Source organism: Crinia signifera, chromosome 4 (assembly GCF_055691185.1).
Source record: "Crinia signifera chromosome 4, ASM5569118v1, whole genome shotgun sequence".
Taxonomy (NCBI): Eukaryota; Metazoa; Chordata; class Amphibia; order Anura; family Myobatrachidae; genus Crinia; species Crinia signifera.
The window spans coordinates 104,089,344-104,104,516 of record NC_139220.1 but is presented as its reverse complement, the minus strand read 5'-3'; the positions used below and the strand labels follow the sequence as shown (position 1 = coordinate 104,104,516).

Genomic DNA, 15,173 nt, shown 5'->3' with positions numbered 1-15,173 from the left:
TTTATCTATTTTTAAGGTTTAATACATCTGCCCCAGTATGTGTTCAGTACACAGAGTTGCAGAGGATACTAATTTTTTGGGCTTGTTGGAGAGGACTGGGTAAATGCAAATGTCTCTCTGTAAAGCCACCAGCAACCTTTCTGTGTGGCCTCTGGTAACTCCGCATTGCACCAGTAATGGTAAAAATGTTCATATTTTCTTGAGGAGGCATGTTTACACCTTGATGGACCTGACAATGCACCCTTTAATACATGGGTGGGTCGCACTTACAGAATACACTGGATTTAAGGCTCTGCATTGATCCCTATTTTCATCATTACTGGTGAAAAGAAAATTCTGATACTTTTTTAATTTTGGGGGAAACATAATGGAGTCAGTGCGATTTGTCAACATCACAGAATTTTTGTCACTTTACCAGTTGAGTTTAAAGCAGTCATTTTATGAATGGAGGCGATGACCGTGATATCCTATCTGTTGTCACAGGTAACATCACTCATTTTACCTAGCATCCACTTAGGCAGCGAAAAAGGAGCACTGTTACTCCACCATAATTATCTAGGCAGTGCGCAGCTGCCCCACATATAATTTAATTGCCCCATTTGAATCCAATTTGCTGAAGCATTTCTTATGAGAGTACAGTATAGTGTTGTTGTTGTTGTGCTCACCACAGATTCGATTCTCTCTCTATGGGGGTCTTGTGCCCCGATGAGGGAGAATTGCCCCTGTAAGTCAGGATCTGTTGGGCATTTAACAGTATGGATTCTGATGTCGGTATCCTGACCGTCGGAATCCTGACTGTCGAGAGGTCATCCGACACCCAAGTGGATCTGGCAGTAGGACACAGGTATTCAGGAGTAGGAACAAGCCTGGAGCCTTGGAAACTGATTCTGGAGACATTCTCAAGAACCAAAGCAGGGCAGCAGCAATTAGGTCAGAACCAGGAATGGAGTTACCTGAGTATACCTGTGTCACATTAACCATGCAGAGGACAACAGATTGGTGTACAGTGGCCAGTGGACCCTGGGTGTCTTGGTGGCGCCCATGTCCATTGGACGCCATACAAGACACCAAAGAATTGACACAACATCATGTCATTGATTGTGGCCACAGAGGGATCCCGATGGCAGTCCTGCAGCGCAACATACTCCAGTGCACCAGTAAGTGGCGCATGCGAGCACAGTGATTCCTGACATGACATTGCCAGCACTAATTGTTATCCGGAAGGGCTGACAGACAATGTTTAGTTCAACAGTCAATAGCATACCTCCCAACATTCCAATATAGTCCCTGCAGCCCTGCCTTGGCTTCAAGAAAACATGGCGTGGCTTTATTTATGGGAATGTCCCCCCATTTTGAAACTGTGGGGCGTGGGCACTCTGAGTGCTGCTGGCCATGCCCCCTGTCCTTCTGCCCAATGAATAAATGCTGTGTGAATCCACTAAGCAGAGCAGCAAGTGAAAAGAGGACTCCTAACTTCCCCACCACCATCATGGGACAATGCCGGCCCCAAGGGAGACACTGGACAGTCACAAAATATCGTGACTGTCCCCCAAATTTTGGACATTTGGGAGGTTGTCCATACATAGGTTGACACCATATGGTCAAAGGGTCGATATGACAATGGTCCACATATGAAAAGGTCCACATGAGTTTTTCACAATGTTATTTCCTTTGGACTTTTTCATAATTTACCATCACCATGGAAAATTGGGAAAGGTAAAGTGTGGCAAGGGCAGTAGAAGCAGAAGGAGGCACCTGCCATGCGCCTCCCTAGTTGCGGCCCTGGATTTTTTAACTCATATGTGAACACAAGCAGCACCCTCTATACAGTATGTATTTGTGATTTCTGCTTGGTCTACCTGCACCAAATCACTGCAAGTTATCTACTGTATCCAGGGCTGCCAAGAGAAATCCTGGGCCCCGGTACATCAACTTCCAGGGGCCCCCATGGGGGGGGGGGGGTTGTGACCACGGCATGTTAAGGACGTGTTTAGCACATGAGAAGAACCCACTCACAGAAGTGTGGCATGCATGCCTCCCAGCAGCTGGGTCATAAGTATTATATAGAGAGAGAGAGAGAGAGAGAGAGAGAGAGAGAGAGAGAGAGAGAGAGAGAGAGAGAGAGAGAGCTTAAGGCTGGGGTAGCCAACTCCAGTCCTCGAGAGCTACCAACAGTTAATGTTTTCCAGCTCTCCTCACAGAATCACAAGTGAAGTACTTACTTACCTCCACCTGTGGATCTTTTAAAATGTTTCAGCTAGTAATGAGTGCACCTTTGCAGCAGCTAGGTTGTCTGGAAAATGGGCACTGTTGGTAGCTCTCGAGGACCGTGGTTGGCTACCACTGGCTTAAGGGGATGCGGCGGCACTCAGAATGAAGACACAGCAGGCCACCAACAGTTTCAAAGCCACAAGGCTCCTTTATCAAGGTGCTTTAGAGAACACACACACATATATATATATATATATATATATATATATATAAAATATATATATATATATATATATAAAATCCTCCAAAGATGGCAGCACTCGGTCAGACTTCTTTAAAAATGTCCCTTATTGCTGCTGTCTTTGGATGAAAATATTTTATATTTGTATATACAGCATATATACATACAGATCCTTTTTACTGTAGATTTTTGTGCAGCCTACAAAACTATACAAAATGCCTTTGCCTTTGCTTTATATCATATACTGGATATATATATATATATATATATATATATATATATATATATGTATATATATATATATATATATATATATAAATGGGGAGAGGTGACGGCGGCACTCGTAAATAAGTAGACAAGCAGTCAGGTTTAAAATACCGACGTTTCAAAGCCGGGTGGCTTTTTTATCAAGGTGCTTAGGTTCTCTAAGCACCTTGATAAAAAAGCCACCCGGCTTTGAAACGTCGGTATTTTAAACCTGACTGCTTGTCTACTTATTTACGAGTGCCGCCGTCACCTCTCCCCATTTGCATGCAGGAGCAGCTCAGCACTGCTCTGAACATAGGCGGGCACCGGCTAATTTGCTTTGTTTCCAAACTTTGGAGTGCCATCCCAGGAACTATATATATATATATATATATATATATATATATATATATATATCTATATAGATATATATATATATATATATATATATATATATATATATATATAGTGTGTGGGTGGCCCGGCACTCCCAACAAAATTAACAGCGATTCCGGTGCCCTCACTAAAACAATTTGCATACGCTGTAGGACGCTGTTTGCACTCAGGACAAAATATGCGCTGACACTTGGAGACGTATTCTCGTAGTCTCCAAGTGTCAGCGCATATTTTGTCCTGAGTGAGTCCACTATTATGTTGGCACTCCACCTTTCCAAGGTAGTGGAACTGGTGTACTCCAGAAGTCTGTACAGGTAATCCAATGAAGGAGGCACTGGCACACAAGGAATTATGCAGAAATTACTGTATTAGCGCCTAGCCAGCGCCTTTCAGGGTCTCTCTTGTCCTCAGGGCGATACAGAATAAATATACACACAAAAAGATATTCACTTACCCCTATAAATACCCCCACTGTAGTCCCATCTCTCCATCCCGCCAGGCTCCCGGGTCCGACCTACCGGAAGTGCTTTGCACCGTACTTCCAATAGGAAGTAAGGACACACTCACCCGAGTTCCACTGATCACCCTCCGCGTTCCACAGACCGGCAGTACCAAGCTACATCATAAAAGTGGATCCACGGCACTCATTCACTGGGGTTTAAAATCGCCTCTTCTGTTACAGCTGGGTGCCGTGGATCCGCCTGTCATGAGCTGGGTACTGCCAGCCAGTGGAACGCGGAGGGGGAGCAGTGGAATGAATGCGAGTGTGCCCTGACTTCCTACTGTGCGCGATACGGGAAGTATGGTGCCAAGCACTTTTAGTATGATGGACCCAGGTGCCCAGCGGAGACTACAGTGGGGGTATTTATATGGGAAATGTAATGTCTTTTTGAGTGTATACAGTATTTATGCTGTATCGCCCTGAGGACGGGGGAGACCCTGCAAGTGCTAGGTGCTAATACAGTCATTTCTGCATAATTGCTAGTGTGCTTTCTTCATTGGATTATCAATATATAGATATATATCTATATCTATAGATATATATCTATAGATATATAGATATATAATTTGAGATATATTGAGATATATATATATATATATATATACTGTATATCTATAGATATATATATCTATATATCTATAGATATATATCTATATATTGATGATCCAATGATGAATATATACATTTATATGGAGAACAATTTAGTATTAAGAAAGGCAGGGCAGAACAAAAATGCACTTACAGGGCAGGACTCGAGTCAGACAGTAGATTCAGGATCTCCTCCGGCTCCAGCCTCCCTGACACATGCCGCGCTTCGTGCACCTGACCTTTGACCTTCCCCTCGCTCTCACATCAAGTGTTGTGAAAGCAGCTGCAGTCTGCAGACACACAGAGTTTCTCTGCAGACGCTCCGCAGCAGTGGATGGGGCCTCTGTCACTGTCTGCAGACTGCAGCACACTCCACACACAGTGAGTGAAAGTGACACAGGCTGCCGCTGCTGATCCGCTCTCACCGGCCAGCCACCACCAACCCTTCTCCCGCCCACGCTGCTGCTACACCGCTGCCATTAAAAAAAATTGTAAGTGTGACTATCCCCTGGCCCGGGCCCCCCTGACAGGCCCGGGCCCAGGTAAAATGTACCCGCCCCCCCTGCCTCTCGGCGGCCCTGACTGTATCTTGTATAAAGGATCAAGTTTAATAAAAAGGTTTAGGTACAATAGTGACCTCTGGTGGCTGGAGTTGAAATTGCTAAAGGCTTTTTCTAACAATATACTGTATTAGGGTCTGATTCAGAGTTGATCGCTGATTTGCAAAACCCACCCTGTGTAATTCTAAACGTGAATTGCAAAAATATTGATAACCACTATCCTGTCGACAATCTCTAGGTCAACCATTAAAGTCAACTTCTGCCAATGTCGAGCATTTTAGGTGTCGACACAAGCAAAAGGTCGACATGAACATGATCAACATATGAAACGGTCTACATAAGTTTTTTGTGATTAGATTGCCCTGCCAGTGGACATGGAAGGGGAATAAAAGTGTGACAGGCACAGCGAGACACAGTGGCATATATTCAATGCCGTGGGCGAGCGGTGACTGCGAGCTGGACTTTTGCTCGCAGTCACCGCTCACCCTGTCAGTATTCAACTGACCCCCCTCATTCGCAAATTCCCCCTCGCTCCGTTTTTTGAGCGAGGGAGAATTGGCGTATGTGCCTCCAAAAACTGCGAGAGCCGAGGCTAATTACAGCGAGTTTGCTGCACTAGCCGCGGCTCTCGCAGTTTAGGGGAATCCTCGCCGTTCTGTGACGGCGAGGATTCCCCCCGGAACATTGCATAGTGCGAGCGGCCGGCGCGGGGGTTAAACTGCGAGGATCACTGGTTTTCTGTGATCCCTGCAGTTTAACCCCCTCGCCGGCCGCTTGCACCGACATTGAATACATGCCAGTGTCTGAAGCATGGCAAGTGCAGTGAGGGAGGGGACACAGTACAATTATACAGTATCCATGTTGACATATGTCGACATAGACACCAAAAATATGAAAACCATGGCGGTCTTTTTTTGTCTCGACCCTGTTCATGTCGACTTTTTGCTTTTGTCGACCTTAGTCACTGGCGACCTAGAGTATGTCAACCATTTTTAGGTGTCAACTTAGATATTGTCTACGATTTATACCAGAACCGAAAAGTTTGCACACAGTTATTGTATGTATAAGTGTGCATAGAAATTGGGTCATTTATGAAGAGAGAGACTTCCATTTACTGTAGTAAGAACCTGCGTTTCACAGCCAAGGTCCATCTGATTATTAAGTTCTGAACATTCCATCATGTCCAGTATACTGACCTCCATTCTCTCATGTTATGAGAACTTTTTTTGTTTTTTGTAAAGTTTGAAGATAATTTAAATAACGTAACAGTGAAAAAACTTTCCACAGCAATCTGTCAGAGAATACCACAGAACACCTGGAACAGCAATGTATTTATTATGCTTGTCCATGTAGTGTAGTCACTGCTCCATTTATCAAGCAATTAATGCATTTTCTCAATATGTTAATTCAAATCCTATGAACAATATTCTTCCTCTAGATAATTGGCTCTTAACCTTTTTCTCCTTTCCTTTTGCATTATTTTCACCACCAAAATTCGCAAAGCTACAGTACACATTTGTAGTGATTCATGAATATAAGTGCTATTGGATAAACATTTAGGCACCGCTATGCATAAAGTATAAATTAGCTATAAGGGAGTTTAAAGAAAAAGACACAAGAATAGAATGAATTGTGTGTATGTGTGTGCGTATGCAGTCTGGGAAAGTAAGTTACAGCACTCCTCAGGCTTTTTGGAAAAATACAGCAATGCATTTTTTGCAACAAGCCCAGGAACTGCATACCTCCCAACTTTAAGTCAGCCAGAGGAGGGATGCTCACAAAATTCTGGAGGCGTCTATTTATGCCCCCCATTTTCGCTGCTGTGGGGCATGAATAGACGCTGTGCACACAGCATCTATTCACGGGCGACATGGGGACTCCCAACTGCCCCCCCACGGGACACTGGGCAGGGCATGGGAACATCCCCATAAACGTTCCCGCAGTAACCGAGACAGTTGGGAGGTATGCAAGTGTCACCTGTTACTTTCACTAGTAACCCCAGACTGCATGAGTACCCATAAGGAGGGCACCACGGCACAATGCACATCATATCCTCCTCACTACAAAAATACATGCCGCTTCTACTGCTAACTGATTACTTCCTCCATTACAGCCTCCAAGATTTTGCCTGTAGTGCTCCCTACCTTTGGAATTCTCTACTTACCACTGTCCACCTCTCTACAAAACTTTAAACGGGCTCCCAAGACTCACCTTTTCATCAAACCCAGTAACCTATTGCCAGTGGCATAACCTCATAGCAAAATCTGGAAAGGGGCCACCTCCTCTATTATCACTACATTACCCCTTAGGGCAGCGATTCCCAAACTTTTTGGAATCACGACACTCGAGAGCAGGGCTGGGCAACACCGGCCCTCCAGATGTTAATGAACTACACATCCCAGCATGCCTTGCATCAGTTTCACCATGGCCACATAGCAAAACTAATGCAAAGCATCCTGGGATGTGTAGTTCATTAACATCTGGAGGGCCGGTGTTGCCCAGCCCTGCTCTAGAGCAAAGGGACCCCTAGGCTAACTATTTCTTATTGAGAAATTCATCAACATTTTTTTAAATAAAGGTCATTGTGTTTATATGTCACAGTTATCTGGTGAGGGACAGGATTTGCTTCTGCTTGTCCACATATGTTATGATTGGCAGCCACCAGCACTGGTTTTGTCTGTTACATTGCCCATGAATAATATGAATTGATCCTGGTCGGCCAACCCAAGGCACCCCTGCAAGTGTCCTGAGGCACCCCAGGGTGCCTAATCCTAGGCACTCCGTTTGGGAACCACTGCCTTAAGGGTCAGAAGAGGGAAATGAGACAAAGGGGTCTATTTGATTCAGCGCACTGTGAATAGCGATGGAAGGGACCTCCCAGTGCTATCAGTCACAAGTTCTGGTATTCTCTGACACAAAACATCATTACCGATATAGTTTTGTGCTTGCACCCCTACAGGGAAATTCACCCCGGGGAGCTCTTTCACTGCGCTATTCACAGTGTGATAAATTGAATCAAACCCAAAGATGGCAAAAGAGAGGAGCAAGAATTAGGGGGAGAGAGGGGTGGTCAGGGGCAGGGGATTCATGGAAAAAAAGAGAATGGGGGTGTCAGAGAGAGAGAGGAGATGCGATTTGGAATGAGGTTGTTGGAGAGAAAGAGAGGAGGAAGATATTGAGTGTCAGATAGAGACGGAGTAAGAGAGGGTGTCGGGGACAGACAGGAAGTGAGAGAGGGTGTCAGGGGGAGAGACAGGGAGTGAGAGAGGGTGTTAGGAAGTGAGAGTGTACGGAGTGAGAGAGGGTGCCAGGGAGAGAAAGATGAGACAGGGAGTGAGAGGGTATCATGGAGAGAAAACGAGTGAGAGAGGGTTCCAGAGAGATGGAGTGATAGAGGGAGAGATACAGTGCCAGTTAGAGACTTTCAGAGAGAGAGGGAGGAAAGAGAGGGTAAGTGTGGGGAAAGAGGTGGGGAGGATAGAGATAGAGGAGAAAGAGATAAAGGGCCAGATGCACTAAGCTTCTAAAGTGATAACATGGAGAGTGATAAACTACCAACCAGCTCCTACCTGCCATGTCACAGACTGTGATTCAAAAATGTCTGGAGCTGATTGGTTGGTTGTTTATCACTTTTGAAGTTTAGGGCATCTGGCCCAAAGGAAGAGATGAGGCAGAGAGATAGGTGAGCAGGAGGACGAGAGAGGGGAAGAGGGGAGTGTAGGGGGTGAGGGAGGATGTTCCTCCTAATCACCCTTCCAACTCCCCCAAGTACAGAGGAGACTGTGAAGCTGTGCTGTAGCTCTCACATTTGCTCATTTATTATGTACATTGTTAGGTGCTGCAGGAACCCTTGCGGCACCATATAAGTAACAAATAATCATAATGTTGTGTGAACTGCTACAGCCCTATACAGACCCATGGTTATGTAAAGTGAGACCAGCAGCTTACTATCCATGAATGACAGCAGCCACACCAGCAAGGTCTACTTTAAGGGCAGTCAGCCACTGCCACACAGACTGTGCCTTCTCTGCTGATGACAGAGTATAAATCCTGCAGTAGGGGTGGTGTACCTTTCACTGCTAACAGTGAACACAGCTGAGTCCTGGCGGAACCGCATGATCTTCCAATTGCACCATTGTGTCTGAACCCACCCAGTAGACACACTCAGCTTCTTACTGAGGACAGTGGATCCCAGATTAAGGCACTTGTCTTATAACCTACCAGGGGGTCCATGACTGTAGAAAGGGCTTTCACTACTGTAGAGTTGTGGATCAGACGCACAGTAGCCTTTACTGAAGCACAATTGACATCCCAGGAACATTCTGTACAGGTCTTCAACTGGGACACAACACCAAGCAGTCAGATTAATGATTTTGTGTCCCAGATGAAATTTTAACTGGACACCGGAACCAAAGACTTTGACATTACCAGCACTTATTTCCTCAGCCCACCCTATTTTCTATGTTATGTTTGGATTATTTGTGGTTTGTATGCTTATTTATCTATATTGTGTTGTGTGTGTGGGAGCCATAACTAGGGTAATGCTGAGGTGGCCTGTGGGCAGTACTTCCAAGGTTTCTAATTGTGCTCCTTCTACTTTGTACTGCACAGCTCAACGCACTCTCATAGCATCAGCACTCTTCTATGCCTGGTAGGTATGCTGGTGACACCATCTATGCCTTTGCCTCATCCTTGGACATAGCAGTGACGACGACCCATAACCTTTAACTGCAGCTCCCATCTGTTGATGCAGATCTATATGTGTGTGTGTCTGTGTGTGTTATGATTTTATTAGAACTGATTACTAAAATAAAGGATCTATTTTCAGTTTAGTAGCTAGTATCTTGAGGGTCTTTATTTATATGGTCCAAGACAACAGTAAAGTCTCATCAATTAAAATCCAATCCCTATAGTTGTGTGGGCTTCTGTGTACTACTGTGTTCCATACTGGGTATAAGGGGTATTTACATTGAGGTCAAAACTTGTACAAGTGGTACTGCTACCGTAACGTGAAAAAGGGTTATTATTGTGTGGTATAATGTTAATAAGTGGCACTACTGTTCAATTAAACATGATTAAGGCACACTATTGTGCAGTATTATAGACATAAGGTTACACTACTGTGTGGTGTGGCTTGAATTGGGCCTACTATTGTGTGGCCATGCCCCGTCCATCGTAGAAAAGTGCACTGTCCCTATTTAACACCGGAGGGGGGGAGGGGGGGGGGGATTTATGCTCTTTTTGGCACAGGGCACCAAATCTTCTAGCTAGGCTTTGGTTACTTAGCTGTGCCATAATGCATAGGTAACCCACCCTCCACCCAATGAGAATACTACCCAAAACAAATTACTATTCATATTTTAACTATAGAATTTTGTATCAATAAATATCATAGTTTAATATTGTTTGAGTTATTGCCTCCAGATTAGTCTACTATACTGCGCCATCTTTCTCCGCCTGTATGGAGAGACCATGCCAAACTTTTATGCATGCACTGTCTAAAATAAGAAAGGTGTTGGGTGGTTTGTATTGAGAAACTTCACAAAACTCTCTAATAAGAGATACTGTAAGGGTATTATGGAATAAATGCTGTATGCCATGAGTTTAATAACACTTGAAGCTGTTAAAGTTGTTATATAATTATAATAGTCTTGTATGTATTTATTTACAGGGCCACCGAGAGGGGGGAGCGGGTACTAATTACCCGGGCCTGCTGGAGGGGTCCAGCGGGTGCCCTGGTCCGACCCCCCCACCCTCCATCCCTCCCGGGCAGCAGCACATACCTCTACAGCATGTACAGCAGGCTTAGCATGAGCGTCTCACTGACAGCGTACCTTTGAAAAAGTTGTCTGTGGACGACGAAAAGCGCCAGGCCAAGCATTACAGTCTGACCTTTTGGGACTCTAAACAGAAGTTACTCTCACTCGGACCAACTCTCTCCCTCCCAAGTTTTCCATCTGTTGGACACTCACACTGGATATCACAAGGGACACCATCACCTGCCATTCATTGGAGCTTCCTACCAAGGACTGAGATCAAGTATCCCTATACAATCAGGATCAGGTTCCTAATCTTCAGTCAGGTTTATGGACACCCGCCATTCCAGTTTCCACTGAAATCAATATGGGAGATTGCGATTATTCCATCTGGGAGAGTAACCCTGGGAACAAGTGAGAAATTGACTATCTCTTATATATTTAGCCAGATCTGTCACTCAACCCCTGTGGAGAACGTTCCTGTGTAGAACAGTTTCACTTTCATGTGTCTGACGTTCCACCCCCTTGACATCACCTCCCCCCGCCCAGCCAGGGCTACAGTACACGCCCACCATCCACCATTACTCCACAGCCACCATTCACCATTACTCCTGCACATCCCTACCCTCTGCCAGGACCCCCCTCCCGCGATTCGCGGGACCCCCCGCGACCCCCCCCTCCCGCGATTTGCGGGACCCCCCCGCGACCCCCCCTCCCGCGATTCGCGGGACCCCCGCTTTCCACCCTCCCGCGAGTCGCGGGACCCCCGCGACCCCCCCTCCCGCGATTCGCGGGACCCCCACGACCCCCCTCCCGCGATTCGCGGGACCCCCGCGACCACCCCGGTATCCGGACTATTGTTAGACAGCACTTACATCGACAGCCATTACATCGACACCATTAGTTCGACAGCTCAATAGGTCGACATGGTTTTAGGTCGACATACCATTAGGTCGACATGTCATTATGTCGACAGCTCATTAGGTCGACAGCTCATTAGGTCGACATGTTTTTAGGTTGACACTGCCATTAGGTCGACAGTGTCTATGTCGACAGTCAAAAGGTTGACATGGGTTTTTTCACTGTTTATTGAGCCAACATGTGCCGACAGGCGGTATTTCATGCCCTACTATCCACACTAGGGCGTGGTGGGAGAATAAAATAGTGTGTCGAGCGCAGCGAGGCACCGTGCCCGAAGCATAGCGAGCGGCTGCGGTACACTTCAAACTGTGTCCATGTCGACTGTGTCGACATTTCGGCCAAAAAACAGTGAAAAAACCCATGTTGACCTTTTGACTGTCGACATAGACTCTGTCGACCTAATGGCAGTGTCGACCTAAAAACATGTCGACCTAATGAGCTGTCGACCTAATGAGCTGTCGACCTAATGAGCTGTCGACATAATGACATGTCGACCTAATGGTATGTCGACCTAAAACCATGTCGACCTATTGAGCTGTCGAACTAATGGTGTCGATGTAAGTGCTGTCTAATATCCGTCCCAGACCCGACCACCCCCTCCCGCGATTCGCTGGACCTCCGCGACCACCCCCTCCCGCAAAACGTGGGACCCCCGCGACCCTCCCGCAAATCGCGGGACCCCAGCGACCCCTCCCTCCCGCGAGCCCCCTCCCGCGATTCGCAGGACCCCTGCATCCTCCCCTCCCGCGATTCGCGGGACCCCCCCTCCCGGCATTAAAAGGGCCCCCCACGACCCCCCTCCCGCGATTCACGGCACCCCCCCCCTACTGTGATTTGCGACCCCCCTCCCGCAATTCGCGCCGCCCCCTCCCGCGATTCACGGAACCCCCCGTAGCGCCCCCCTCCCACGATTTGCGGGCCCCCTCGGCACTTCTCGCGATTTGCGACCGCCCCCTAATTCACACATTCGGGGACCCCACCTCCCGCGATTCATGCCCCCCTCACGCAATTCACGGCACCCCCCACACCCCCCTTCCTGCGATTCGCAACCCCCCACGACCCCCCCTCCCGCGATTCACGAAACCCCCCGTAGCGCCCCCCTCCCGCGATTTGCGGGCCCCCTCGGCACCTCTCGCGATTTCAGACCGCCCCGTAATTCACACATTCGGGGACCCCCCCTCCCGCAATTCATGCCCCCCTCACGCAATTCACGGCACCCCCCATACCCCCCTTCCTGCGATTCGGAACCCCCCACGACCCCCCCTCCCGCGATTCATGCCCCCTCCCGCGATTCACGGACCCCCGCACCACCCCCCTGCGTCCACCCTCCCTTGATTCACGCCCCCCTCATGCAATTCATGGCAACCCCCCACACCCCCCCCTCCTGCGATTCGCAGCCCCCCCACGACCCCCGCCTCCTGCGATTCATGACCCCTCCCTTGATTCACGGACCCCCGCACCACCCCCCCTTGACTCACGGCACCCCACGCGCCCCTCCCGCAATTCACGGACCTCCGCAACCCCCCCTCCCGCAATTCACTAACCCCGACAACCCCCCTCCCGCAATTTGCGGACCCCCCTTCCCACGATTCAAGCCCCCCCGCGCCACCGCCCACGATTTGCGGACCCCCGCCCCCTCCCGCTAACCGCGGATCCCCACACACCACCCCCCCTCCCGCAATTTGCAGACCCCCCAGACCCCCTTCCGGCAATTCCACCCCCCAGCGGACCACCGCGGCCCCCGCTCCCGCATTTGACGTACCCCCGTGACAATGGGGGATCCTGTACCACCACAAGCAGGTACCGCCCCTAGGTGGGAAATCCGGCCCTGGCTGCCGCACTGCAGGTTTCCCCACTGCCCTCTGCACCAGCGCCACAACTTTTATCAATGTCTTGCCCACATACCACTATTATACAGCCTCCTGCTCTCATGCACGCTCACTTCCTCCCAGTGGGAGGAGACGCTCACCCACTGCCGGGAGCTGCATACTGTCCCCCACCCTCCTCCAGTTCTAGGGATGCCCATCGACCATCAATGATTTTCAAATAATCGATGGTTTATGGCCGATGTTGAATACTTTTGCCATCAATGTGGGAGGACACTGCCCTGCCTCCTGTTCTCCTGCCCCGTAACTTCCGCCAGTGGAGACCCGCTCACCCTGTGTTGCCCACATTCCCCTATCATGCTTTACCGCCCAGCCTCCTGCTCTCATGCACCCTAACTCCCACCCAGTCGGAGGAGACACTGACTCCTGTATTTCTGTGCTGCCACGCTGGACCCTCACCCACTGGCAGAAGCTGCACAGTGTCCACCACCCTCTTTAGTCCCCCGTATGCCCACACACCCCTATCACTACCCAGCTTCCTGCTCTCCTGAACCGTAACTTCCACCACTGGGTAATCGCTGACGCTGTGTTGCCCACATACCCCTATCATGCCTCATATCCCAGCCTCCTGCTCTTATGCACCCTAACTCCCACCCAGTAGGAGGAGACACTGACTCAGGGCCACCGTCCGGTACTCCTGTGCTGCCACGCTGGACCCTCACCCACTGCCAGAAGCTGCAATACAGGGCATCTTTCATACAATTCTAACCATATTTCTCACAATACAAATGTTCACAAATTAAGGGGCGTAGCCCCTTACGCCGGTGTGAAGAGCGCCCGTAGGGCGCGATGAATCACCTAGTTGTTTATATCTGTCCCTAAAGATTTATGTGATCCCTATCAGGCTGTATACCAGTATACATTATTTTAAGCAACTGCTTTTCACATTTTGATTTTTTTACTAGTGAAAATAAAATAAATTGTAATACCCAATTGGTCATACATATTTATATTGTAGTGCTCCACCACCCCTTGTGTGGTTTTTCTATTGGCTAAAGTCTGCCTAGCCAGACTCTGGATGGCTTCCTCGGCACCTGACTTTAAGGCCTGGACTTCCTTGGTTAATGCTACAGGACAGCATGAGAGATATTTATATATTATTAGTAAGGCTGAATCCAAATGTAACCGTATTTAGTTTCCATTGGCTTTCCTCAAAATTTACATCCACAAAATATTCCATTAATTGTTTAAGGCTCGGTTTTTTATTTTTTGGTTTCATGGAGTGGTATTGCAGACCATTCTCTCTTCCTGTTAGACTAATATGGTACCCCAGGGTATTTTGATGTGTGCTGTGTTCTTAGTTTATATATGAATATGATTTCTTTGCTTAAAAAACAACACACTAATTGGCTGAGAAAGGATGAATGAAAATACTGGACACACTGTTAAATTGGTAATTTTATATGGAAAAATACATCAATAAAAATGCATACATTTGATACATACAAAATGATTAATAAAAAAATCTCATAAAAAGAATCCCTAGGTTAGGAAATTAGATATCTGTAGCTGGTAGATTCACAGCCTAGTAGTCTGTTTTATAAGGTTATATAACCAGAAAATATATATGGAGAGTGGTGCTTATGATGATAGATGAGGAATAGAGTCCGGTTTATAAACAGTCAAATGGTCATTTGATTTGTGAAATATAAAACGCAGGTTGTATTGCTCACCCTTGATGATAATACTTGCTCCGTGCCAGTATTGGGGGTGTCCAGCGAGCGGTTTCAGATGTTTTCTTCTGATGCGACTTACACTCCTCTCGGCTTATCGCCGGTGTAGCCTGCCTGTAGACAGGTACGGGTTCACCGCACCGACCACGGCGGTGAAGGAGTGTGTCTGGCAGTTGGTGGAATCCTCTGCTCT

General features: G+C 47.7%; 1 long non-coding RNA gene across 1 annotated transcript in view; it reads left to right on the top strand.

Annotated features, from left to right (window-relative positions):
- Positions 1-11,171, top strand: part of LOC146072376 (uncharacterized) — a 40,052-nt gene extending 28,881 nt beyond the window's left edge. The window contains exon 3 of the long non-coding RNA XR_014473098.1: positions 10,416-11,171. This is a non-coding gene — a long non-coding RNA (uncharacterized LOC146072376). The remainder of the gene's footprint in view (positions 1-10,415) is intronic.
- The last annotated feature ends 4,002 nt before the right edge of the window (positions 11,172-15,173 follow it).